General features: G+C 41.2%; 1 protein-coding gene and 1 long non-coding RNA gene across 6 annotated transcripts in view; one reads left to right on the forward strand and one right to left on the reverse strand.

Moving 5' to 3' along the window:
• Nucleotides 1–26,809, forward strand: part of LOC135965607 (uncharacterized) — a 62,117-nt gene that overhangs the window by 32,492 nt on the left and 2,816 nt on the right. Inside the window, exon 2 of the long non-coding RNA XR_010578575.2 lies at nucleotides 25,823–25,930. This is a non-coding gene — a long non-coding RNA (uncharacterized lncRNA). The remainder of the gene's footprint in view (nucleotides 1–25,822; nucleotides 25,931–26,809) is intronic.
• SHLD1 (shieldin complex subunit 1) overlaps nucleotides 1–26,809 on the reverse strand; it is a 111,881-nt gene that overhangs the window by 6,906 nt on the left and 78,166 nt on the right. The gene's annotated exons all lie outside the window — the stretch shown is intronic.

The following is a 26,809-nucleotide window of genomic DNA, read 5'->3' on the forward strand; positions in this document are numbered from 1 at the left end:
CGCCTGTAGTCCCAGCTACTTGGTAGGCAGGAGAATCACTTGAACCCAGGAGGCAGAGGTTGCAGTGAGCCAAGATTGCACCACTGCACTCCAGCCTGGGTGACAGATGTCTCAAAAGAAACAAAACAAAAACAAAAAAACAAAACAAAACAAAACAAACAAAAACAAAAAAAAAAAAGCAAAAACAAACAAAACTTTAATTTACAAATTAAATTGCAAATGGGAACATAAGATTTGGTTTACATTTAGGTGAGTAGCAATACCAGTAAACTTAAATTACGTAACTTTTTGCAACCACAAATCCTGTAATACACTCTACTGGCATTATCAGTTGAACTGTAAATATAAAATGCTTTTTCCAATTAAAAAATAAAATTAAAAGAAAAATTTTCTTTAAAGTCCCAGGCATTTGAAAAGAACAAGGTGAACAGGAAGTAGCGGGGGATGTCCTGGTCATCAGTGATCACTTATCAGCAACTCTTGATGCACTATTCATCTTATGACAAGTCAGACTTCAGAAGCCTCACCATGCCCTGGATAAGGTGGCTTCATGGGGGACACTACCATTTTAAGTATACGAGGGGCCACGGGCCATGGATCTGGGCTAGGCTGCATCTTCCTGCTCCACACCTCACTTTTTTCTCCTTCATTCCTTCTTCTACCCCCTCACTACAGCCACCCATTTCACTCTCCATGGAGGAAAGGAGGAGGGAACAGAATCATTGGGTGAACAAAATTCAGTCCCACCTCCAGCCCAGCCCTAAGGGCTGCATGAAAGTCTGACTAGCACCTACCACTCTGTCTGTTTCACTGCCTCCTTCATAAATCTGGCTTCTTTCCTGAGCCTTGAAACAAACTTCTCTTTAGAATCTTTGCACTTGCTGTTGCTCTGCCATCAAACATGCTTGCTCCACATATCACCTCCTCTAGGTCTCTGCTCAGATGTTACTTTCTCAGTGAGGGCTTCTCAGTCAGAATGGGCCAGGTTATGCTGCCTAATAAGTAAGCCCCAAATCTCAAGGGCATTAAACAGCAAAGGGTTACTTCTCAATACCCAGAGATCTGTGTCATACTACAAGTATACACATATATAAGTAGATCTGTTCATCCTCACCCTCACTCCAGAACCCAGACCAACAGAGCAGCTACTATCTCAACATTGCCTAGTGACTGTAGCAGAGGAAAGAGTATGGGGAAGCCAGCAGTGACTGGGAAAGCTCTATTACTTCTGTTCATATTTCACTGGCTAACGTGAAGTCATATGGCCAAGCCTGATTTCAAAAGGATGAGGATGAAAGATTATCCTGTAGGGAGAGGCAGAGAATATTGGGGAACAATAATTCAGTCTACCACACCTTTCCTGGGCACACTGTTTCAAATTGCATTTCTCATATTCACACTAGCCAAGAGTTAGAAGCAACCCAGCTATCAACAGATAAATGGATAAATAAAATGCGGTTGGCAGGCCAGGTGCGGCGGCTCATGTCTATAATCTCAGCACTTTGAGGGGCCAAGGAAAGTGGATCTCTTGAGCCCAGGAGTTCAAGACCAGCCTGGGCAACATGGTGAAACCCTGTATCTACTAAAAATATAAAAATTAGCCAGGTGTGGTGACATGCACCTGTAGTCCCAGTTACTCAGGTGGCTGAGGCACAAGAATCTCTTGAATGTGGGAGGTGGAGGTTGCTGTGAGCCAAGATCATCCCCCTGTACTCCAGCCTAGGTGACAGAGCGAGACTCTGTCTCAAAAATAAAATAAAATGTGTAGGTATGTGCACACAATGAAGTATTATTCAGCCTTAAAAAGAAAGGATACTCTGACACATGCTACAACATGAATGAACCCTGAGGACATTATGCTAAGTGAAATAAGTCAGTCACAATAGGAAAATACTGTATGATTCCACTTAGATGAGATACCTAAAGTGGTCAGATTCATAGAGACAGGGTTGGGTGCCGTGGCTCACACCTGTAATCCCAGCACTTTAGGAGGCCAAGGCAGGAGGATCACTTGAAGCCAGGAGTTTGAGACCAACCTGGGCAACATAGCAAGATCCTGCCTCTACAAAAAAAATAAAAAATTTAGCTGCCATGGTGGTGAATGCCTGTAGTCCTAGCTACTTGGGAGGCTGAGCTGGGAGGATCACTTGAGTCCAGGAAATCAAGGCAGCAATGGACTGTGATCACGCCACTGCCACTGGACTCCAGCCTGGGTGGCTGCACAAGACCTGTCTCTTAAAAAGAAAAAAAAAAAGTCATAGAGACAGAAAGTAAAATGGTGGTTACCAGAAGCTGGGGAGAGGGGAAAAGGTGAAAATGCAGATTTAGTGTTTAATGGGTATAGAGTTTCAGTTTTACATGATGAGTTCTGGAGACTGGCTGACAACAATACAAATGAACTTAGTACTACAGAACTATGTGCTTCAAAATGATTAAGACTTCACGTTATGTGCATTTCATCACAATTTTTAAAAATTACCTTTCTCCCACTCCCCTGAGTCTTGGCTATCGCTCTCTCCCTTCCCTGCCCTATATTTCTCACAAAGCTAATATCTAGAGTCCCACTCATAGCTTGATTGCCTTTCTTGGGTTTCTGTATTATGCTAGTTTAAGGCCTTAGTAACTTAAGGAGGAATGCTTCTACCAAGGAACGCAATTTTATCATAGCAGAAGTGGAGGCTGGGCACTGTGGCTCACACCCGTAATCCCAGAACTTTGGGAGGCCAAGGTGGACAATCACTTGAGCTCAGGAGTTTGAGACCAGCTTGGGCAACATGGTAAAACCCTGTCTCTATCAAAAAAATACCAAAAAATATAAGGCCGGGCACGGTGACTTGTGCCTGTAATCCCCACACTTTGGGAGGCCGAGGTGGGCAGATCACTGGAAGTCAGCAGTTTGACACAAGCCTGACCAACATGGTGAAACCTCGTCTCTACTAAAAATACAAAAATTAGCCGGGTGTGTTGGAATATGCCTGTAATCTCAGTTTCTTGGGAGGCTGAGGCAGGAGAATCGCTTGAACCCGGGAGGCAGAGGTTGCAGTGAGCTGAGATCACGCCATTGCAATACAGACTGGGCGACAGAGCCAGACCTTATCTCAAAAAAAAAAAAAAAAAAAAAAAAAAAGGAAGTAGAAGTGAAGACTTTGCTACTATGAACAGGCAAATAAAAGGAAATAAAAGGTGGTTGCAGTGCCGTGCCAGCTAGGGTGTTTATCAAAGATCACCCTGAGCAACAGAGGCAGGGGACATAGTCCAGGGAATCCCCAGGCAAACTTTCTGACGCTAAGGGGCAGGTTAGTAGATGACAGCAGCCCAACCCTGGCCACACTACTGAGGGTATACTTTACATGAGTAATAAAAGTTTGGATCACTCTGCCACCTAAACAACCCAATCAGTCAAAGCTTTAGATTAAGGAAAAAACAGATAACCGTGGCCTTGTGACTATTCTAATAAAAGGTCTTGAATGAAAAACAACAAACCTAATACCACCTAAATACACACACACACACACGATTTGTTTATTATTTATTTATTTAGTTTTGAGATGGAGTCTTGCTCTGTTGCTTAGGCTGGAGTGCAGTGGCTTGATCTCAGCTTGCTGCAAGCTCCGCCTCCCAGGTTCACGCCATTCTCCTGCCTCAGCCTCCTGAGTAGCTGGGATTACAGGCGCCCAGCACCACACCTGGCTAATTTTTTGTATTTTTAGTAAAGACAGGGTTTCGTCATGTTGGCCAGGCTGGTCTCGAACTCCTGACCTCAAGTGATCCACCTGCCTCGGCCTCCCAAAGTGCTGGGATTACAGGCATGAGCCACTGTGCCCGGCCAATTTGTTTATTTTCTAACTTCTCCTACTCAAGGATTTTTGTCTCTCTTGTTACCTGCTGTTTCCCCAGGGCCTAACACAGTGTCTGGTATATTTGGCCTAACACAGATACCCAGCATATTTAAAAATTTGGATGTTTTTATTTGATGAGTTTTATTTTCATAGGCATAATAAACCTTTAATACACAATAGACCTCTTTCCTGTATGTTTAATAATTCCGGAGCCCAGGAACTTGGTACATTTGCGGAATGAATAAACAAATGAATGAATGAAACAAAGGTTAACCACTTCCAAATGAGAAACATAAGCAACAAAAGTTAAAAGTATGAGTAGCCAAACTCCTCTCTAGTCCCAACACACATACTACTCGGGGATATTTCCTAAAGACTGACATAGTTCAAGGATTAAAAAAAAGAACTTTATAATAGCAATAAAAGTAAGGAAGTCTACACAGTCTAACGAAAGTGATTTGAGGCCAGATGCAGTGGTTCACGCCTATAATCCCAGCACTTTGGGAGGCTGAGGCACACAGATCACTTGAGGTCAGGAGTTAGAGACAAGCCTGGCCAACGTGGAAAAACCCCATCTCTACTAAAAATACAAAAGTTAGCTGGGAGTGGTGGCATATACCTGTAATCCCAGCTACTCAGGAGGCTGAGGCAGGATACTCTCTTGAACCCAGGAGGTGGAGCTTGCAGATCACACCACTGCACTCCAGCCTGGGTGACAGGGCAATACTCTGTCTCAAAAACAAAAGAAAGAAAGAAGGAAGGAAGGAAGGAAGGAAGGAAGGAAGGAAGGAAGGAAGGAAGGAAGGAAGGGAGGGAGGGAGGGAGGAAGGGAGGGAGGGAGGGAGGGAGGGAGGGAGGAAGGAGAGAGAGAGAGAGAAAGAGAAAGAAGAAAGAAAAAAGAAAGAAAGAAAAAGAAAGAAAGAAAGAAAGAAAAGAAAGAAAGAAAGAGTGATTTGAGCAACATAATGCATCTAGTGCATCTAGATCTGTACTCTCCACCACAGCAGTCAGCCACTAGCCATGTGTAGCATTGGGCACTTGGAATGTAGCCAGTCTGAATGGATCCATAAGCAGAAAATCACACCAGATTTCAAAAACTTAGGATGAAAAAATAATATTGTATTAGTCTGTTCTTGTGTTGCTATAAATAAATACCCGAGATTGAGTAATTTATACAGAAAAGAGGTTTAATTGGCTCATAGTTCTGCAGGCTGTACAAGTATGGCGCTGGCATCTGCTAGGCTTCTAAGAAGGCCTCAGGGAGCTTTTATGAATGGTGGAAGGTGAAGCTGGAGCAGGCATGTCACACAGCCAAAGTAGGAGCAGGAGAGAGAGTTCTACACACTTAAACAGCCAGATCTCGTGAGAACTCACTCCCTATTTCGAGGAGAGCACCAAACCATGAGGCATCCACCCTCAGGGCCCAAGCACAATACTACTCAGGGATATTTCCTAAAGACTGACATAGTTTAAGGATTTTTAAAAAAACTTTACAATAGCAATAAAAGTAACGAAGTCTACACAGTCAAATGAAAGTGATTTGAGGCTGGATGCGGTCCCAAATTAATTAATTTAATTTTAATTAAATTAAAAACGCCCCCCCCACCAGGCCCCACCTTCCAACACTGGAGATTACATTTCAACATGAGATTTAGGGGGGACAGACATCCAAATGATATCAAATATTTATCTCAATAATTTAAAAATATCAATTACATGCTAAAATGAAAATATGTTGGATATATTGAGTTAGATAAAACATATTATTAAAATTAATAGTTTAGGTTTTTATTTTTTCTTCTTTGTTTTATGTTTTAAACTGTAGCTTCTAGAACATTTAAAATGACCTGTGTAACTCACATAATATTTTTATTGGACAATGGCTGGTATAGACTTCTCTTTTCTTTCTTTCTTTTTTTTTTTTAAGAAGACAGGGGTCTCACTCTATTACCTAAGCTACAGTGCAGTGGCATGATCATAGCTCACTGTAGCCTCGAAGTCCTAGGTTCAAAGGATCCTCCCACCTGAGCCTCCTGAGTAGCTAGAACTATAGGCATGCACCACCATGGTGCCCGGCTAATATTTAAATTTTTTGTGTAGAGATGGGGTCTCACTGTGTTGGTCAGGCTGGCCTCAAATTCCTGGGCTTAAGTGATCCTCTGGCCTCAGGCTCCCAAGCAGCTGAGATTACAAGTGTGAGCCACCATGCCTGGCTAGACATTCTTTATAGTTGTGGTTTAAGAAAGCTTTGGTTTCAATAATCTTTCCTGAAGGTTTATGTTGAAGCTCTCAGAAATCAGGTGGCATTTGGATGGCAGCCATGTTGATTTATGCTGTGCTACGATGTCCCTCACTGTTAGAGAAGCACGAGATGTCCATACTGGTTGGTCTGTGTGCTGTATTGTCCTCCTTGGCCAGCTGCCCCTGGAGACCATGCCTGCGAAGAAGCAAGGACCAGTCTTCCAAAGTGGCCCAGTTGTCCCTCCCTTTCATACTCAATAATTACGGAGCATCCACCAGCCAAGGCACAGGTTCAGCTCAGTGAAGGATGCCAAGTTCCGGGAGGCAATGCAGAGTAAAGCCGAATGAGAGGTAAAGCTGGGACTGGGCTCCGGGCACAGTGGCTCATGCCTGTAATCCCAGCACTTTGGGAGGCCCAGGCAAGCAGATCATGAGGTCAGCAGTTTGAGACCAGTCTGACCAACATGGTGAAACCTCTGTCTCTACTAAAAATACAAAAATTAGCTGGGTGTGGTGGCGCACGCCTGTAATCCCAGCTACTTGGGAGGCTGAGGCAGGAGAATTGCTTGAACCCAGGAGGTGGAGGTTGCAGTGAGCCGAGATCTCGCCACTGCATTCCAACTTGGGCAACAGAGCAAGACTCCAACTCAAAAAAAAAAAAAAAAAAATTAAAATTAAAAAAAGCTGGGAGTGGGAAGGCAAGTCATCCTTAGACAGACCAGGCCGAGGAAGAAAGCTACTTCAGGGAGGGGAAGCCCAGTGCTAGATGCAGACATGAGAATGCCCAAGAGCCTAGTGAGAGGTGGTCTGGAAGGTGCAGAGAATCCTTACAAGAGAGGAAGAAATGGGGTAGGCTCTGGAGGGCTTGGGGGCTAGGCTAAGAAGCCAGGTAAACAATTCTGCTAACCTTTTAACTTCAGGCATTCCTTTCTATAAAAGTGTGCTCTTACTAGAGGGACTGGTACTCACTAGAGTGACTGGAAAGTTTGCCCAGGACAGTCCTGGTTTAGGCCTGTTGTCTCAGTTAATTATTATTATTATTACTATGATTATAGAGGCGGGGTCTCACTACGTTGCCCAGGCGGGTCTTGAATTCCTGGGCTCAAGTGATCCTTCTGCTCCGGCCTCCTAAAGTGCTGGGATTACAGGCATGAGCCATCACCCCACCCTCAATGAATTATTAATAGCACCACTTTTCACTTTCTAGAGGGCCCTTGATCACACAATTCATTACATGTATACATGCATGATGACACATTATGCAACCTGGTGCTGGAGGAGTGGGGCTGATATACCTGGGTTAACAGTGGAAAGTTCCTACCACACAGTTATGTCCCGGAGGGCTGAGATTTGATGCTGGAAATCATCCCAGTCCATGTTATAAACAATAAGGTGTCTACAGACTTTTGTTTTTGGCTAAACTTCCATGGATTTGTCCTATGACGCTCCAAGCCAATCCTCCTTTCCTTTTCCCTGTTTTCACTACTGGCATTTCTCCCACTTCCTAGCTGTACAAACCTTTTGGTTACTGTTCAGCAAGTGAGCTGGCCCTGATTCACTCCGACCCATCGGCACCTCGCTTGAGTTCTCTTTCTGGTCTAGTCTGGCTTTTCCCTACTGCGTAATAACACCAGAGTTGGAGTTCTAGGGCACCTTACATCCTACCTTATTAATCCCATAAAATTAGTGACAGAAAAACAATAAGCTTAAGCTTCCTTTTTCCTGATAGCAATCCTGCCATCCACGGTTCATATATTTTAGTATTTGTAACTGTTCCTCCAAAGGACAAAACCACATCCTCACAAAGTGAGAGTGTGTGGATATCACGATATTTAATCCAAATTAACATTTCAAAGGGATGGATGGTTTGGTCAGGTGCTTTTGAAACCAGTTTCTGTGCTTGTTTATATCTGAAAGTTCAAACTGGATGAATCACCCAGAGGGCAAGTGGCATACGCTATCACCCTTTATCCTAATGACAAACAGATGCCATGAGCAGAGGACAGGGTCCTCTAAGAGGCCACCACGGAGGAATAAAATGAATGCCGGAAAAAAAAACAAAGACAGGTATGATTAGTAAATAGTTCTAAAAGTAGGTGCCAGGGCAATTTAATAAGACACAATGTTCTGATTTGTAAGCAATCTTCTACTTTGGCATTTTAAATTTTTCTTGAAAAATTCAAATGTTCTAAATACAGAGAACTATAACATCCAAGCTCACACCACCTCAAATTGGCAACTAACACATTGTCCTATTTGCTTCAAAACTTTCTTTTTATTAAACATTTAAATTAAAGTTGACTGCTTTTTCACAGATATTATAGGTTAGTGCAAAAGTAATTGTGGTTTTGACATTGACCAAAACTACAATTACTTTTGCATCAACCTAATAATTTGATTGCTTCTAGCCCCTCCCCCGCTTTTAAAAAATTAATCTCAGCTCATTGCAATCTCCGCCTCCCAAGTTCAAGTGATTCTTGTGCTTCAGCCACCTGAGTAGCTGGCACCCAGCTAATTTTTGTATTCTTAGTAGAGAGGGGGTTTTGCCATGTTGGCCAGGCTGTTCTCAAGCTCCTGGCCTCAAGTGATCTGCCTGCCTCAGCCTCCCAAAGTGCTGGGGTTATAGGCTTGAACCACCGTGCCCAGCCCCCAGCCCATTTTTCATCATATAAATATATACACACATACACGCACATATATATGTATCCATATGCAAGAGTGTTGCTTTGTGTGTGGTAGTCATTTTAACTTTCAATATGCAAAGTTTTGCATTTTGTTTTCAAAATACAAAGTTTTGCATGCTACTTTATGATTTTTTTACTTTTAGCCCTTGTTGATTATGTAAAACTATAGTATTCTAATATAGGAACATGCTACATTATTTTTCATCCATTCTCTTCCTGATAGATAGGTAGGCTGTATGTAATTTTTCACTATCACAAATAAGGCCTCAGTGAGCCTCCTGATACATACCGCCTTGTGCATATGTACCAGGAGGAGACCTTCTCCGGAAATACATCCAAAAGTAGAATTATGGAATCGAAGGGAATGGGCATTTTCAACATGACTAGATCCTGCCAAATTGCTCTCCAAAGTGGTTGTACAATAACAATTACACCCCCACCAGCAGTGTTCGGGTTTTCCTGTTTCTCCACATCTTTGCCAAATTCTGATATTGTCAGACATTAAAGTTGTATCTCCAATTTGGGTTTGCATTTCCCTGGCACCTCGTATGGCGGGGATGCTTTTCATACAGTTACGGGCCACTTGCGTTTCCTTTTCTGTGAACTGCTTATTCATATTCTTCACCACTTTTCTACTTTGTTTTTTCACTATCTCTTTTTATCTTATTTCTTTTTTAATGGCATACAAAACGAATTACAAAGAAAACATTTTTGTCTGATTTCTCTTTGATTAATCTCACAATGAGATTATTCCCGTCTTTTTAATGACATACAAAGTGAATTACAAAGAAAACATTTCTGTCTGATTTCTCTTTGATTAATGTCACAATTGGATTATTCCCATCTCTTACATGGAAAACGATAAAAAGAAGGTGAGAGTGGAACAAGGACCTCCTGAGAAGCCACAGGGTTTGTTTTGTTTTCTCAAGCAAAACAACCCTCACAGCGTCGGCTTATCGTTACCAAAAGGTGATACTGTTTTTCTATTCTATTTAATAAAGAATTCACGTACCAAGCTGGATCCAAGAGCACGGAAAATATCCGGCTCTACTGTGTCTTATTTTCCAGATAAGAAAATTGAGACCAAGACTAAGTCTCCAGAATCACTGGGTGAGGGGGTTGGCAATTAGAACACAGAAAAGGTTTATCTGCTCATTAATTTTCTTCATTAATATGATCTTCATACCAAAATATGCAATAATTAACAAAAAAGAAAAAAAACCTCTAATATGATCTTCATACGGCTATCATTTGACATCACTAGAACCAGTGCTAGTGATGATGGGCCAAGCAGGGGAGCTCGAGGGCTTCCCTAAAGGATTCAGATAGTACAAATTTAGGAACTACTGGCTTACAGCATAAAAATGATTAATAATCCTCTGTCTTCTTTTCCATGAAATTGAGGCTTGCCCTGAGGCTTGTTTTAAAACAGTGTGGTTTTGTATTTTGCTTAGGAAAAACCAAGTTAAAGGATCACTTTATAGCTAGAAAAGCCAGGGAGGATTATCTGGGTCAACTCTCCCACTTCCTGGACCTTGCAGCTTGATCAGGAATAAAACTATGATTTCCCTGATCCCGTCCACGTGTGGGGAACAGCTCTCAGGAGGCAAAGCTGTCAGACAAGAGAACCGGGGAGACAATTTCCTTCAGGAGTCATTTGGAGCCAGGAGCGTCACTGAAACACTTAAAACAATCATTCAAGAATGTTTTTCCCCAGCGGTTTTAAACTTTCATTTCACACAGGAGGTTTCAGCAGATTTGTTTCATATCCTTGCCTAGATGGTAAGCAGCACTTGTGAGCAGAGAGGAAAAGAAATTGAGTTGGATCTTGGTTGCTACGGCAACATCGCTATTTTGATTATGACTGTTTACTGCGGCCCAGTTACATTAAATGTGAGCAGCTAATTAAGATGATGCTTCAAACGTCAACCTTACCTGTAAGAAAAATATAAGCACTTTAAAAATGACACCAGAGTGTTGCTTGATGCATATTCAGCAGAGAGATAATTTCCCGTTTCCTGGGGAAGCAGAAACCTGATCCTTTTTCCTTCAAGAGGAGGCTGTGGGGCCTCCCACAATCTGTCCAAATCAACAAGTCAGTATTTGGTAGTTTTAAGATTTAAAGAGAAACAGAACAAGATTCCTATCAAAACAGAGCCAGTTTTAGTGTTGACATTTGCAATAAGCCTTTCCCAGAGAAGGCAACATCTGTAACAGATGAGGAAAGTCTGGCGCTTTTCTATATGCCATAGAATTTTTGTTAGATGTGGATTTTTGTAAACAGATTTCACTCCATATCAAGTCGACGTTTCAAGTCGACGTTAAGTATACCTATGAAGTCAGAGAATGGAGTGTATTTGTGTAAACAAATACACTAGAATATACTGATACAGCCGAGCGCTTCCCCTTTAAAGTGATCACTTCAAGGGCTGAGCTCTTATTTGTAAAATGACTTCGCTCAGAACCTGTTGGAGCCCCTTAGGAATCATCTTCACTCCCTCTGGAAGCTCCTTCTGAATGTCCTCATTGCTGACAAATCTCCATCCTCAGGGGACAGAATTTTCTTTTTAGAAACTGTCAAGAGGCATGAGGAGTGAAATCTGTAAATAAGGTAGGTGATCAAGCTGGATAACACAGCCTGGGGTGAAAAGCAAGGTTTGTCTACAAAATAAAATTGATTTCCTTATATTACACATGCTGGTTCTCAAAGCAGTTCTGGCAAAGGTATTCTAACATCAGTTCTGTGCAATGCAGGCAACATAGTTTTACTTTCAAATATGTTACCTTGTAAGGTAGGTTTAAGTTCTGGCCTTTGCAAAAATTCATTGCCATAGATCAGAAATCTGGTTTTATCCTAAGAGAAGAGATATCTGTGAGCATGGACTTGGGAAGAAGCCTTGAGTTTGAGTCCTAGCAAGCCCTTTACTGTCCTGGGCAAGTTACTTTACATCTCTGAATCTCCATGTCCTCATCTATAAGATGGGGATAATAACAGCTCCTACCTCATAGGACTCTTGTAAGGATTAAATGATTTATTAGCATAAAGCCCAGCACATAGTAAGTGCTCCATAAATAAAAGATACTTTATAATTATTACCTTAGTAACAAGAATAGTACCCACAGCAGAGTTGTTACAGTATTCAAGTACTTGTTCTTTAACATCTGGGATTTTTCAAAGTGAATAGTGAATGCTTCTATTAATATGTCTGGCCGGGCGCGGCAGCTCACACCTGAAGCTCACCACTTTGGGAGGCCGAGGCAGGCAGATCTCCTGAGGTCAGGAGTTCGAGATCAGCCTGGCCAACATGGTGAAACCCCATCTCTACTAAAAATACAAAAAAAATTAGCCAGGCATGGTGGCGTGCATCTGTAGTCCCAGCTACTTGGGAGGCTGAGGCATGAGAATTGTTTGAACCCAGGAGGCGGAGGTTGCAGTGAGCTGAGATCGCACCACTACACTTCAGCTTAGGTGACAGAGTAAGACTCCATCTCAAATATATATATATATATATATATATATATATATATATGTATGTCTACTACACAGTGATAGACATTGTATTAAAAGGAAACTCCAGACAAACAAGCGTTTATTTGTAACTGGAAGGAACATCAGCCTTACCAACAGCTACTGCCCCATCCTGGCATTAGAGCTGAAGGGATGAATCATAGTGAACATTACCCATCTCAAAGCAGGAGGACTATGACTATACAGAGGTCCCTGGTGCACCCTCTGCAAAGTAAATATGATCCTAGTGTGGGCCGAAACAGCAGGTGCCTCAGTGTGTGGGAGTGTCAAACACAGAAGCCCAGGCTGGTGGAGCCCTCCAGCCATCCCCAAACACATCCCTCCAAGGGGGACCAGCACCAGGATGTGGGTGGGACTGAAATGACTCAACCTCCAGAGAGCCTGATGGTGGTGGTGGTTTTTGTAAGTTGATGACAGCTATAAATCAAGCAAAGAGCTTCAGGAAAAGTTTGAGTTAGTAAATACACCAAAGAAGGAGAAACAGGCAGCATTAAATGTAAAACAAGACTGTGAAAATAGGCGGAGAAGATCTAGGGTTCACAGAATGACTGCTAGTTGAGTCAGAATCGCAGTGCTGAATCAAACAGGCAAGACGAGAAGGAAACACAATGAAATCAGTTATAGGAGATCATTCTCAACACCCATACCTCCCATTTACACTTGAGTTTAAGGAGAGCAAAGCTTTGAGCCTTCTCTCCTGAAGCACATAACATTGGAGAACACAGAAAACTCACAGAAACTGGAAAAAAGCCACAAAATTTAAAATTTTCATAATACAACTTATGCAGAAAAGGAATATAGACAGAAGAGAGTGAAAACTGAGGCTAAGTGACAGAGAAAGGCGGGTTTGGGATGCATTTGTGTTGGGAGATTTTCTAACATGAGTTATTAAGGGCTAGAAGTGAGGCACACAGGAATTGAATTTCCACCTTCGCGAGGATACCTCTAGTGTGGTCACGGAAATAGTTACTTATTTTTGACAAAATAATATGGTGGACAAGATATTCTGAAAATCGTTCCTGTTACCAAACATGTAAAAATGCTGGATAAAATATTTTTGAAAAATCTTTTAAAATGAATGACTGAGCTGGTAACAAAGCAAGGAAAGCCCATAGAGACCAAAAGCAAAATGAGAATAGAAGTTCTGAGAGGTCAGCAAACCCTGAGCTGGTGTCTAGACCCAGCACGTCAGCTTCAATGTCCACATAGGTTCAGGACACAGAGCCTAGGGCCATGGCATGGTGGGGGTGCTTAACAAGAAAACACCCCATAAAGCCGAGAGCCCTGAAGTTACGCCCCCAGAGAAAAAGTGAACTAGAAAAAAAAAAAAAAAAAAAACACTTTGTAAAAGGTTATAGTAAAACAAAACAAAAAAAACTTGTCTTGGCCTTGGCTCTGGGTAGAGAGAGAGAAAAAAAGAAATATCTGCCCCAAGATTTAACCTGATAAAAGAAAATAAAAGGAAAAAAAGAAAAAGACAATTTATCATGAGCCAGAACTCACATGTGTTTGTGCTCAAATTGGAACTATTTTTGTGGTCTAAAAACCTCCAAGCCAGGTTATTTATTTTAATATGGTTCCAGACTGACACGCCCTCATATGTCTAGTAAAAGCAAGTGTAAACCTTAGAGGGATGTACTTTCAACCAAACAACAAAAGAAACCCTCCACACAGGGTTCCATTGAACATGAGCTCAAAATGCATAGGAGAAAAAAAAAACCTACCGTTACTGAGTGGGTGTAAGCAAACAAGACCCATAGAGGCTTCAGATATCGGCGTTAACGCAATCAGGATATAAGGCAAATATGCTTAATATGTTAAGGAAATAAAATAGGAAGTTGAAAGTTTGAGTAAGGAACAAGAGACTACAAGAAATGAACAGGTAAATGAGAAAAACAAACAAAAAGCACAATGGAAAAATGTTAAATTACAGGAAAAGAAAAATTATAGTAATAGGCATTTATACCTCAGCAAACAGGTAAAACAAGACTAGAGTCCAGTGGAAAGATAATTAGAAAATGAAATCAGAGTTGAAGATATTACTTATAATTTAGCATAGAGAGAGAGATGGAGAAAAAAAATAAGAGATATGGAAGTCAAAGTGAGATGGTCCAACATGCATGCAATTGGAATTTCAGAAAGAGCTAACAGAGAGAACGAAGGAAAGACAATGCACAATGAGACAATGAGTTAATGGGTGGAATTTCTCCGAACTGATAAAGCACAAACCCTCAAATTTATTAATCACAATGTTCTGTAAGCAAGAAGGCAATGAAACAAGACCTTCAAATTTCCAAGAAAATAATTACCAACTTGGGGACATGCAGTGCAGGCAATGGTGAGGGAGTTAAGACATCAGTCTGGCCAGATCAACCAAAATAATAAATGTCATAGCCAGATTGCCCTTATATCTAAAGCTCATTTTCTAAAAGTGCTTGAAATAGACAATATTCATAGCACTTAGGCTGATGTACAGTAATTTTATCTGAAGGTAGAGGAAGGAGCTACATAAAATTTCAAGGTTTTCTATTCCTTTGGTGACACGTCTGTTTAATTCACCAAGGTAGTCCAGCTGTCCTTGAAATAGTATTCCAATGCTAGACTTTGATCTCAAATCACATGTGATCATCTTAAAAGTACAGTTCACCTCGGTCGGGCGTGGTGGCTCACGCCTGTAATTCCAGAACTTTGGGAGGCGGAGGCGGGCGGATCACGAGGTCAGGAAATCGAGACCATCCTGGCTAACACGGTGAAACCCCGTCTCTACTAAAAATACAAAATATAAGCTGGGCGTAGTGGCAGGCACCTGTGGTCTCAGCACTCAGGAGGCTGAGGCAGGAGAATGGCATGAACCCAGGAGGTGGAGCTTGCAGTGAGCCGAGATGGTGCCACTGCACTCCAGCCTGGGCTACAGAGCGAGACTCCATCTCAAAAAACAAAAAAAGTACAGTTCATTTCCATTCTACATTTTGTTTCTGAAAGTTTCATTCCATAATAAGCTAATTATGCAAAGTCATTCAACTTCAAAGTTGTTCTAGGTTGGTTTTATAAAAATTGAAAAGGCTATTAATGTTTTGTAGACAATGTTCTCTTTCTCCAGTCAACTATTTATTTCCATTTGCTTTTTAAGTAACTTTATCTTCCTAACTCAGCTCATGCGTGCTGCTCTAATAGCCTCTGCACTGCAATACTGAGTGTTCTGCCACTGGCCCACAAACGAAGATGTCTATCTCTTTTGGAAAAAAGGGAAAATAATTATTTCTACTCTTTCATGATATTCACTCTTTGAAGAGATCATGAGGAAGAAGCTGTTTAAGCTTAAAGCAGTTAAATGTTCTTTTAGTCAATAAATTATGCCAATCATAAGATAAACAGAGGCAGAAATTATGAGTCATGGAGTTATTACTGATAACATTTACTGCCTTATTAACATTTTAGAATTTTCTGTTATCTAAGGTTCTCCTTAAATTTCATTTCACATATAAATGCATAAACCTAAAGAGGAATACAAATTTGAAGGATGCTATGAAGAAGAAAAAGAAACAGAAAAATAACGTAATTACACTGGTCTTTCTGGATGACTAAATTTTTTTGACGTCTAAGTGGCAAAACCTCAAATGTATTTGAAACTTTAGCTCCTAATGGGGCCCCCAAAACACCCATGCACACAATAAATCTTTCACGCAAATTTCTGTTTTTCTATATCTTGATCTAGGTAGCGGTTATGTGGGTATACACTCACATATGTGAAAATTCACCAAACTGTAACACGTAAGATTTATGTACTTTACGTAAATTGTATTCCAATTAAAAATATGTGTATGCACATGCACGTGCACACACACACACACACATTCCCTGTTTTCAATAAGTTATGGATGTGGCATAGAAATTAAGTTTTTTCAAAAAGATTTCTAGATGGTTCTCAAGTCCAGCTAGGTTGGTATCCACTATCCTAAGGCCACTGAAGCACGCCTTGAATAGACATTCAGTAAATATTTGTTTCAGTTAATTGATAAATGAATGAATGAATGAATGAACAAACTAATAAATATTTTTTATTTATGGTTGTACGTGTTCCATTGACTAAAGCCAGAACAATCCCTAAGAATATTAAAAAAAAAAAAAAAAAAAAAAAAGAATAGCAATCCCGATAATGTTCTAAGCACTTTAAATGCCTTACCTTAATACATCTCACAAAACCCCTATTAGGTAAGTTGATTCTTCTGGGTTTTTAGTTACAAACAACATAAATCACTTTGGCTGCTTCAAGCAAAAAGACATATTAGGAAACATACAGTTGACATCATTGTTAGGAGGCTAAGAAGCGGACTTTAGGCCTAGCTTTTAGGAATTACTCCTCAGGCTGGACGCGGTGGCTCACATCTGTAATCTCAGCACTTTGGGAGGCCTAGGCGGGCGGATTGCCTGAGGTTAGGAGTTTCAGACCACCCTGACCAATATGGTGAAACCGCCATCTCCACTAAAAATACAAAAATTAGCCAGGCATGGTGGCGTGCATCTGTAGTCCCAGCTACTTAAGAGGCTGAGGCAGGAGAATTACTTGAACCTGGGGGGCGGAGGTTGCTGTGAGCTGAGATTGTAGCCTGGGCAACAGAGTGACACTCCGACTCAGAAAAAAAAAAAAAAAAAAAGAGGAATTACTCCTCAAACCACTCAGCAGAACTGAATGGCCAAAGGCGCTGTTGCCTTGATCACTATTAATAACCTAAAGAATTAGGAAGCTGCTGGTTCAGATATTGCTCCAAACTAACAATCTGGAAGCTTCCCAATAAAAAAGCTGACTGTTAAATCAGGACACTATCACTACAGTGACTAGTTCCAGAACCATGCTGCCTCTGCCACTATCCATACCAGCAAAAAATGAAGGTCCTATGTCCCATCTCTCATTCCACACAATCTGGTCTGAATTCAAAGGTTTATGGAAATGCATTTGGTTAACAAACCCTGAACACTAGCTTCAACGGATTCTGGAAATGGAAAATTTCTACTCTCTGTAAGATTAAAAAAAAAAAAAAAAAAAAAAAAAAAAAAGTCATGCTAAAAGGGGATTGGAATAGGTAGTGAGTGGACTAATCGATAGATTCACATATTATGAAACTGAGGCACACAGATTAAGAAACTTGTTCAAAGACATGCAGCTAGCTAGTTAAGTGGCAGAACCAGGATTCGAACTCAAGAAGTATGGCTCCAAAGACTAATAAAGCATGTAAGAAAATAACAATATGGTGAACAGGCAAGCTCATGGGGATGAAGTCTCTAGTCATGCATACTTTTGCTCATAAATAGCAACTTCTAATTTACTGTACTCAATTATCCTGCTATCACCTCTAGGAATTAAAAGTCTCACAGTTTCTCATTTCAAAATGCAAACAGATGTCATTAATTTACTTGAGCATTTTATTCTGGTCTAGAAAGTGTTCTCAAGTATTGTGGGGGTACAGGGGCAACCTGAAAAAGGTTCTTCCACCAAACAGTGACTGGAGACATCCATTCCCAGGCTTCGATAACCACCTCCAGCTCCCAGCTCCTCACATTAGTTCCATGGCACAAATGAAAAGAATACTTAAAAGTATCCTGAAGTTATTTTAGGACATCTTACTGGAACATCTTAATGGAACATCTTACTAATCCTACATCAACAAAGTTTGGGAAGCTATGTTGGATGCAATAGAATGACAGTTATGTAGCCTCTGCTTTCGAAAGCTGACCGTTCTATAAGCTTTTATAGTCTAGGGGGCTTGAGACTAAAGCCTGTAGTGTATTCTGTGTTATCTGAACCTGTACTTCCACACATCTGTGGTATACTTTGGTCTGCTTTTCTATCTCTCTTTCTCTCTTTCTCTCTCTCTCTCTCATCTATCTAATTTATCCATTCATCCATTTCTCCATTTACCCATTCATCTCTCTATGACCCAGATATCAGAATAAAAACACTAAACTGTATCCAAAATAAATATATCAATATGTATAGGCTAAAGCTGGTGAGGAGTGAGAAGGGTCAGTTTCAATCACAGGATAGAAATGTTGAATGTTCCTCACAAAGGAGAATGTGACAGCTATTTTTTAAAAGATAATAATTTTCAGCAGAGATCCTTCTAGGGGCGAAGAAAAGAGAAGATGTTTCATCTGACATGACAAGTTATAAAATGCAAATCTGCCAGTTTTGGAAGGGTAAATATTTGCTGAAGATTAAGTACATGACAAAGGTACGTCATTAAATCTAAAGAAATTAAAAAGCTCAATTTAATATCACATGCATCTACTCCATTTTTAATAAGCATACAACCTCAACAAGCAGGAGCCACAGTCCAATCTATCTCCATGGTGTAGGAGGAAATGATAAATATCTTCAGCATGACTTCCAACAAGGTGAGTCTGAGTTAATTACTCCAGGAGCAAGTTAAAAGGGATTTAGTTAAACAAATGAGCCTGACAAGGACGTCAGCCACACGCTGGACAAAATTTAATATTAATCAAATGTACATCAAACTATCAGTGACATGTACACAGAAGCAGGGCTGCTTAAAATTTATCTTATTTATTTATTTAGATGGAGTCTCACTCTGTTGCCCAGGCTGGAGTGCGGTGGCACCATCTCGGCTCACTGTAAGCTCTGTCTCACTGCAACCTCCACCTCACAGGTTCAAGCAATTCTCCTGCCTCAGCCTCCCAAGTAGCTGGGATTATAGGCCTCTGCCACCACGCCCAGCTAATTTTTGTATTTTTAGTAGAGATGGGGTTTTGCCATGTTGGCCAGGCTGGTCTTGAACTCCTGACCTCAGGTGATCCGCCTGCCTCGGCCTCCCAAAGTGTTGGGATTATAGGCATGAGCCACTGCACCCTGCCAAAATTTATCTTTTAATTCATAACTAATTTTTACTTTTATCTACGTAATATATACTCACAGCTTTTAAAAGTCAGATGAGACTAAAAGTCTTACAGTGAAAAAAGAATAGTTTTCTATTCCTCCCATTCTCCTTTCCATTCCCCAGAATCTACCACTCCAACGTACTATTCCTTTTGGCTTTTAAAATCTTTATATGTCTAATTAATATGCTCATATATGATAATGTATCAGCTTTAGTCATTATGTGTTGACATCCTATTACAACAGGTAAGAATTTAAGTCTCAGGCACACACATGCCCACAAACTCATATACACACAGATACACAGGTGCTTCCCTTGTCCCATTCTCTAAATATGCTCATATCCAATTTTCATCAGAGCAATATTCAGTGTTTATACTATTATAACGATACAAAGATTGATCACTACTAAATGTACTATGTTTCATTTATTGTACGACGTTATTGTTTCTGTGGTAAATAGGTATTTCTGTTCAGCCTTTGCCTGCTTTGTTTTGTAACTACAGCTGATCCTTGAACAACGTGGGTTTGAACTGTGCAGGTCCACTTATATGAGAATTCTTTTCAATAAATATATTGAAAAATGTTTGGAGATTTGCAACAATTTGAAAAAACTTGCAGACAAACTGCCTAAAAATATCAAAAAAATTAAGAAAAATTAGGTATGTCATGAATGTGTAAAATATATGTAGATACTACTCTTTATGTTGTTAATCCACTGTCATATTAGCTGTAAGGCCTCTGGTAAACAGTAGGCTATTAGTAGTTAAGGTTTCGGGGAGTCTATACAGCCATAAAAAGGAACGAGATCATGTCCTTTGCAGGGACATGGATAGAACTGGAAGCCATTATCCTCAGCGAACTAACGCAGGAACAGAAAACCAAACACCGCATGTTCTCACTTACAAGTGGGAGCTGAATGATGAGAACACATGGGCACATGGAGGGGAGCAACACACAGCGGGGCCTGTCGGAGGTAGCGGGTGGGTTGGGGGAGGGAGAACATCAGGAAGAATAGCTAATGGATGCTGGGCTTAATTCCTGGGTGATGGGATGACCTGTGCAGCAAATCACCATGACATACGTTTACCTATGTAACAAACTTGTACATCCTGCACATGTAACCCTGAGCTTACAATAAAAGTTAAAGACAAAAAAAGGTTTTGAGGAGTCAAAAATTATTGCAGGTGGTGGGTGGAGGGGAGGCCAATACTCCTAACCCCTGTGTTGTTCAAGAGTCAACTGTATCCTAATTTTACCCATATCCTCCAATAGCCTCTCAATACAAATTTCTGCATGTCAGCCTGTTGGGATAGTTCCTCAGGACCCCAGCCCTCCTGGTAATGTCCCCCTGAGAATCTTGTCCTATTGCTTCAGTTGGCCTGGCTGCCCTCCAGGCCTGCTCCATAGCTGCTGACTTGGGCCCCACTCGGTTCCACTCCTACATTTCTTGTATGATTTCTAGGATGCCTTCCTCTGCCCCATTGCCCCATTTTCCATTTTTTTGTTTTTTTTATTTTTTATTTTTTTATTTTTGCAGATTTCTCCTGCTCCATCCTTGTCTCTGTTTCTTTCAAGTGCTTTACTTATTAGTCTTGGTCTTTATATTTTTTAATAGAGGATTTCCTCAAATAGCTGGTGATTTTTGGCTGTGAGTTCAGATCTAACGGTGAGGCATTAAAATGCTCATTGGAAGCTCTTGCTATGGGTAGGGCTTATGGTCTGGGGAGTTTCATATAGGATAACTGAAGTGTTTTTCCAGAGAGGGATCCTCTCACATCCTGACTGGCCAGTGACAAGTAAGGATGGCGTTTTAGACAGGAAGGTCCAGGAGGAGAAAGTAACATTGAATCAGAGACATAAATGCAAGGAGGGAGCAGGCAATGCGAATATCTGGGGCAGGCAGGTTCCAGGCAGAGGAAATGGCAAAGGCCATGAGATGGGAACAGCTTTGCAAGGATGAGAGACCACTGTGGCTAGAGCCATGGGAGCAAGGGGAAGTGCAGGAGGGAGGACGTGCACTTCTGGTATATGGAAACAACTTTCACACAGACCTTGTCAGGGACATTAAAAAGCAAAATATTAAAATATTCCATGATATTTTGTAAAAATGAATTGGAATCATTTTTTACAGTATTTGACATCAGACATGGAAAATCGCTGCTGATTTGCCTTGGTTTGGTTAATCAGGCAGGCTAACAGTTTTGTGCAATTATCTACTCTGCTCAACACTGAAGATGCTGAAAAATAAAAAATCGGTATCTCATAAACATTTATACTAGAGACTCTCTGAATAAGACGTAAATCCATACACACGTCTCGGTTCAACCAAAGGAAGCAGCTCATGTTGTTGTGAAAAATCAAAAGCTTTAAAAAAAAAAAAAAAAGTTGTCAAGGCAACGAGAAAAAAAAGACAGAAAATAGTTTCTATCTCAACTACTGTAACATAGAGAAGCTGAATAACTCCTGGCTCTGCTTTGGAAGTTTTATTTAACCTCTGATCATTTTAGTAGATGAGGCATGAATGGAGAATCCAGGGGCCACTTGGTAGCGTGAAGCCACTTAGGAAAATGTGAGCTCTATGGTTTACAGGTGAAGACAGGAGAATGATTTTCTTTCTCTAACAATTTTTCTGCAACTTTTCCTGTATGACACAATTTTGCAGAGAATTTCCATTTATCGGCTAGATACCAAATGGTTATTGAGAGACCAGAAGGTCAAATAACTTGTTGGAGGATTTCCAGATCCTTCTCTTTGAATTTCTGTAATTTCAGAGAGTGACTCAGAGTTGACTTTAAAGGCCATCTGTGCTCCTCCACCAGCCCCCCTGCTGAAAGCCCTGGCACTCACATGCTGCCAAACACATTCTCAACTCTCCGTTTCCCTGTTTTCTTCACCTGGAGGACTCCACTGCTCCCTGGGGACACTGTGCCCATCCCCTCCCCCAGGAAGCCTTCCCCAGTTCCCCAGGTAGAGCTGGCCAGCCCCCACCCCAGCTCCTGTAGTGCTCAGTAGATGGTACTTGGCAGGTCTTACCTCCCATTGAATATCTGTGTTTGTCTGGTTTCCTATGGCTGGGACTTCCCAGAGGCAGGGACCCTGTTCTAGCTATGGTCTCCTGGCACAGTGTGATGGTAGGTATTTTTTAGTGATTGAGAATGAATGAATTAGTGTATAGCCCTAGCTTTGAATGGGAAAGAACAAGCCCAAATCACCATCAACACAACTAGTGGGAAGAATCTGGAAAGCTAGATAGTACAAAGGGGAGGCAAATGTGTCTGTTCCCGCCTCAACCCCTAGCCAGCAGTGTAGAGCTAGACTTCTCTTATTTCCCAAACTGTGTCTGCAGAATACCACCTATGTCCTCAGAGACGGTTGTGGGGGTTCCATGAAAAAAAGGGATTCCATTTTCTAATAAGCTTGAGAAGAGTGGCCTGCTATCATCTGAATGTGTTCCCCCATTCATATGTTGAACTCCTAACCGCCAAGGTGATGGTATTAAGAGGTAGGGCCACTGGGAGATGATTAGGTCACGACGGAGGAGCCCTCATGAATGGAACTCATAAAGGAGACCCCAGAAAGCCACCCTGCCCCTTCCACCATGTAAAGGCACAACTAGAAGGTGCCCTCTGTGAACCAGGAAGTGGTCTTCACCAGATGCTGAATCTGTTAGCACCTTGATCTTGGGTTTTCCAGCCTCTAGAACTGTAAGAAATAATATTCTATTGCCTATAAGCCACGTCGTCTACAGTATTTTGTTATGGAAGCCCAAATAGACTAAGACACAGGGTGAAAAACATGGAACAGATCTTTATCAAAGACCTTTGCACAACAGTATCTAGCCCACAGAACTGTAAGAGGATGGGATGAAGCAATGCAGGCAAAGTGCTACTAAGCTTGAGTAATACTAACTACTGTTTTCATTACCATTACTCTTCTCCAACATCTATACTTTTGAAGACTGTTTTTTCACATTGAGGACAGAGTACTTTTAATTAAAAAAAAAACAAAAAAAGAATGTTACTTGACTCAGCTCATTCGTCAAATTAGAATGCAACCCAGCTGGATGAGTTTGTAACATTTTTTGCCTATATTATTACACGAATAATCTCTTTCCTAAGTTCCTCAGCATAAAAGTCACACATGCTAATTTCTCTATTGAAAAAATTAACTTGGAAAAGTTATACTGGAAGAGAAGGACTCACAGGATAGGAGAACCCACTCCCGGAGGCAGGAAGCCTCTCCCACAAACCTTTCTCCTGGAGGCAGGGAGCTCTGTTTCCGGCTGCGTCCTGACACCCTCCCGGCCTCCAGGAGAAGGCTCAGACAGGAAAGGTAGCTCCTAGTCTGCTTTCCCCAAAATTAAGCACTGTTCACTGACAATCAGCAGAACATAAATATCACATTTACAAACTAGGCAGGTATCTGGATCCTAAGGGTCACAAAGCTGAAGGGAATTAAATGTAAATACCACTTGAAGTTTCGTCTCCTCAGTGCCAATGACAGAAGTATTATCTGAGATGAACGGGGTTCCAGGAGAGAGGGTTATAGGACCACTTTAGGTAACTGAATGTAGGCCAAGCGTTAGACCAAACGGAAATGACAAAGATGTGAATGTAAATTATGTTTCTTTTCTCTTTTCTGGACAACTATTTCACCCCTCGCCTGCCCCCTCTCTCTTTCTCTCTCTTTTTCTGCCTATCTCTGTCTAGACGTGAATCCAAATTATGTTTCTTTTCTCTTTTCTAGACAACTATTCTCTCTGTCTCTCTCTACTTCTTCCTGTCTCTGTCTCTCTGTCTCTCCCTCTCTCTGTTTCTCCCTGTCTCTGTCTCTCTCTATCTCCCTCTTCCTACAGGCAGCAGGACACTAAGTTAGATGGACTCTGTTCAGGACAGACAGTAATTTATAGCAGCATAATTAAGCAGAGGCCTAGAGAGATAATGCAAATGTCACATTGCCCTCAACCAGAGCAGAGCAGAACAAACAAAACAATGTACCCATTAAGGTCTTTTAAAGGTCAGGAGAAACAGTCTGTCGGGGTTGCAGGAGTGATTTTTCTTCTTACCAATGAACAACCTCATCTAAATGAGTATTACTTTAATATTTCGGAAGTCCGAAATAATCTGTACACCAAACCCCTGAGTCATGAGTTTACCTATGTAACAAACCTGCACGTGTACCCCTCAACCTAAAATACAAGTTAAGATATTAAAAAACGAATAAATATTTCAGGAGTCTAAAGCAAAACTGGGGACAAGCTCAGAGGAGGCTAGAGGAAAAAAAAGTCAAAAAGGAGAGAAGCCGAGGAGTCTATTTTAGGACTGTTTCAGGAGTCTATTTTTAGGAGGAAAGAACAAGAGTACTAGCACTGTATGGTGTCTGCACCAGGAGCAGAGGACATATCAGCCATGCAACACTGGCCAGGCACCACATGGTTCCAGAAACGTAAGCAACAGCAGAGCCTTGCACAACTGCTCAGATACCCTCTACCTGGAAAAGCAAATCTGTTATAATCTCAGGAGAGGACTAGGATTAATGGGATTTTTAGGTCTAAAATATGTTGGATACCTGCTTTTCCCCCCATTGTTTATTTATTATTTTGATTTCCAACTTCTAAGTTCAGGGGTACACATGCAGGGTGAGCAGGTTTGTACGATCCCTGCTTTCATGATGAGACTGAGGATGATTATGTGAGTAAACTGCATGGTTTTACCCCAGAAGAATACTACTTTTCGTGATTTGGAGCATAATGTATATACCAGCCAAACTAATCTTAAAAATTTAAGCAGTAGCTGGGTGTGATGACACATGTCTACAGTCCCAGCTATTCAGGAGACAGGCAGGTGGATCACTTGAGCCCAGGAGTTTGAGACCAACCTGGGCGACAGAGCAAGATCCTGTCTCTAAAAAAGAAAATTAAATAAATAAAATTTAAGTGGTGAATAAGAGGAGCTGAGTTACAAATTATGGCATACTAGTTTTCAGCAAGACATGAAAGCCCCGATCTTAATCCAAGTTACACCTTTGTATTTGGAGTAAAGAAAACCAAGGGGGCAACACGTGCAGTTCCACTCTGCACGAAGAGCTTTTAACAATGTGGAGAAGTTTGTCTCCTGGATTCACTTCCATTGTTCTCAAGAAATGAAGAGAGGCCTGGCGCGGAGGCTCGTGCCTGTAATCCCAGCACTTTGGGAAGCCAAGGCGGGCAGATCACTTGAGGCCAGGAGTTTGAGACCAGCCTGGCCAATATGGTGAAACCCTGTCTCTATTGAAAATACAAAAATTTGCCGGGCGTGGTGGTACACGCTTGTAATCCCAACTACTTGGGAGGCTGAGGTGGGAGGATCACTTGAACCAGGTAGGCGGAGGTTGCCAAGATAGCTCCACTGCATTCCAGCCTGGGCAAAAGAGCAAGGCTCCGTCTCCAAGAAAGAAATGAAAAGAAAGGGTGGGGAACAGGGGGCAGAGAGCAAGAAAGCACATGTATTATAGGAAAAGCCAAAGAAGAAGAAGAAAAAATAATACAACAAAATAGTAAGACCTTCCCTCTGTAGAAGGATTATGAGTGTTTATCTTTTTCTTCTTTGTGCTTTTTTCACATTTCCTAATCTTCTACAATGAACTTGTAAACAAGAAAATTGAGAGAGAGAGATCAAAGGGATTTGAAAAGTTGAATGGAGACAACTCCAGGGAAACAACACAACTACTGTCACTTAAAAGCAAATCTTTGCTGCTGCCTCAGGTAGGGCCTCTGTTCATTTTCCTATTTCTTCAAGGCCACAGTCCATCACTTGTCCAGTATTTATTAAATGTTTTCCAAATGCTGGACCCTGAATGGAGACGTGAAAGGTGGGCTGTTGGCTTCAACAAACTTGCGGTCAAGGAATATTCAAAAGAAATACAATACCTGGAGGGCTATTAACTGCTAAACTATGTACTTTTGATGATGGCTGTAAATCAGAGCTTACAGAGAACAGAAGCTAGAGGTGCTATGAAGACTTCACTGAGCCAGGAAACCAGGTGACCCCCAAAGGAGGTGGGGAGTTGGATAAATGCTTACGGTTCTTCACAAAAAGACCATGGCTAGGCTGAAGTATCTCAATAGTTTCTTTTGGTAGGTAGTAAAGTTCTGCTTAAAGACAATTAAATAGTGGTGTGACCTTTAACCTTGGATCACTGTCATTTTAAATGGTGTGCACTGCTATGGTGTTCTTTTTCTCATAAGTCAGCACAAAACACCCACCTAGGGGTGAAGCACAGAAGGATGGTGACCAACTCTTCCTTAAATTATCGCAATGCCTTATTTTCAAACTGATTTTTTTTTTACTTTTTATTAAATTATAACATGCATACATCAAAGTGCCTAATACATAAGGTAGTCTCTAAAAAATTCAATAAATAAAATTTAAGCAGTAATAAGAGGAGCTGAGTTACAAATCACGGTATATACTATTCATGGTATACTAAATCATAAGCTCTATCAATTTTCACAAACTGAGTATACCCAGTATAATCAGCACTGAGATCAAGAAACAGAATAGCACAGAACCCTAGAAGACCTCCTTGTGCCACCTTTCAACTATTACCTTCTAAGAGTTACCACCATTCTAACACCTACATT

Source organism: Macaca fascicularis, chromosome 10 (assembly GCF_037993035.2).
Source record: "Macaca fascicularis isolate 582-1 chromosome 10, T2T-MFA8v1.1".
Lineage (NCBI taxonomy): Eukaryota > Metazoa > Chordata > Mammalia > Primates > Cercopithecidae > Macaca > Macaca fascicularis.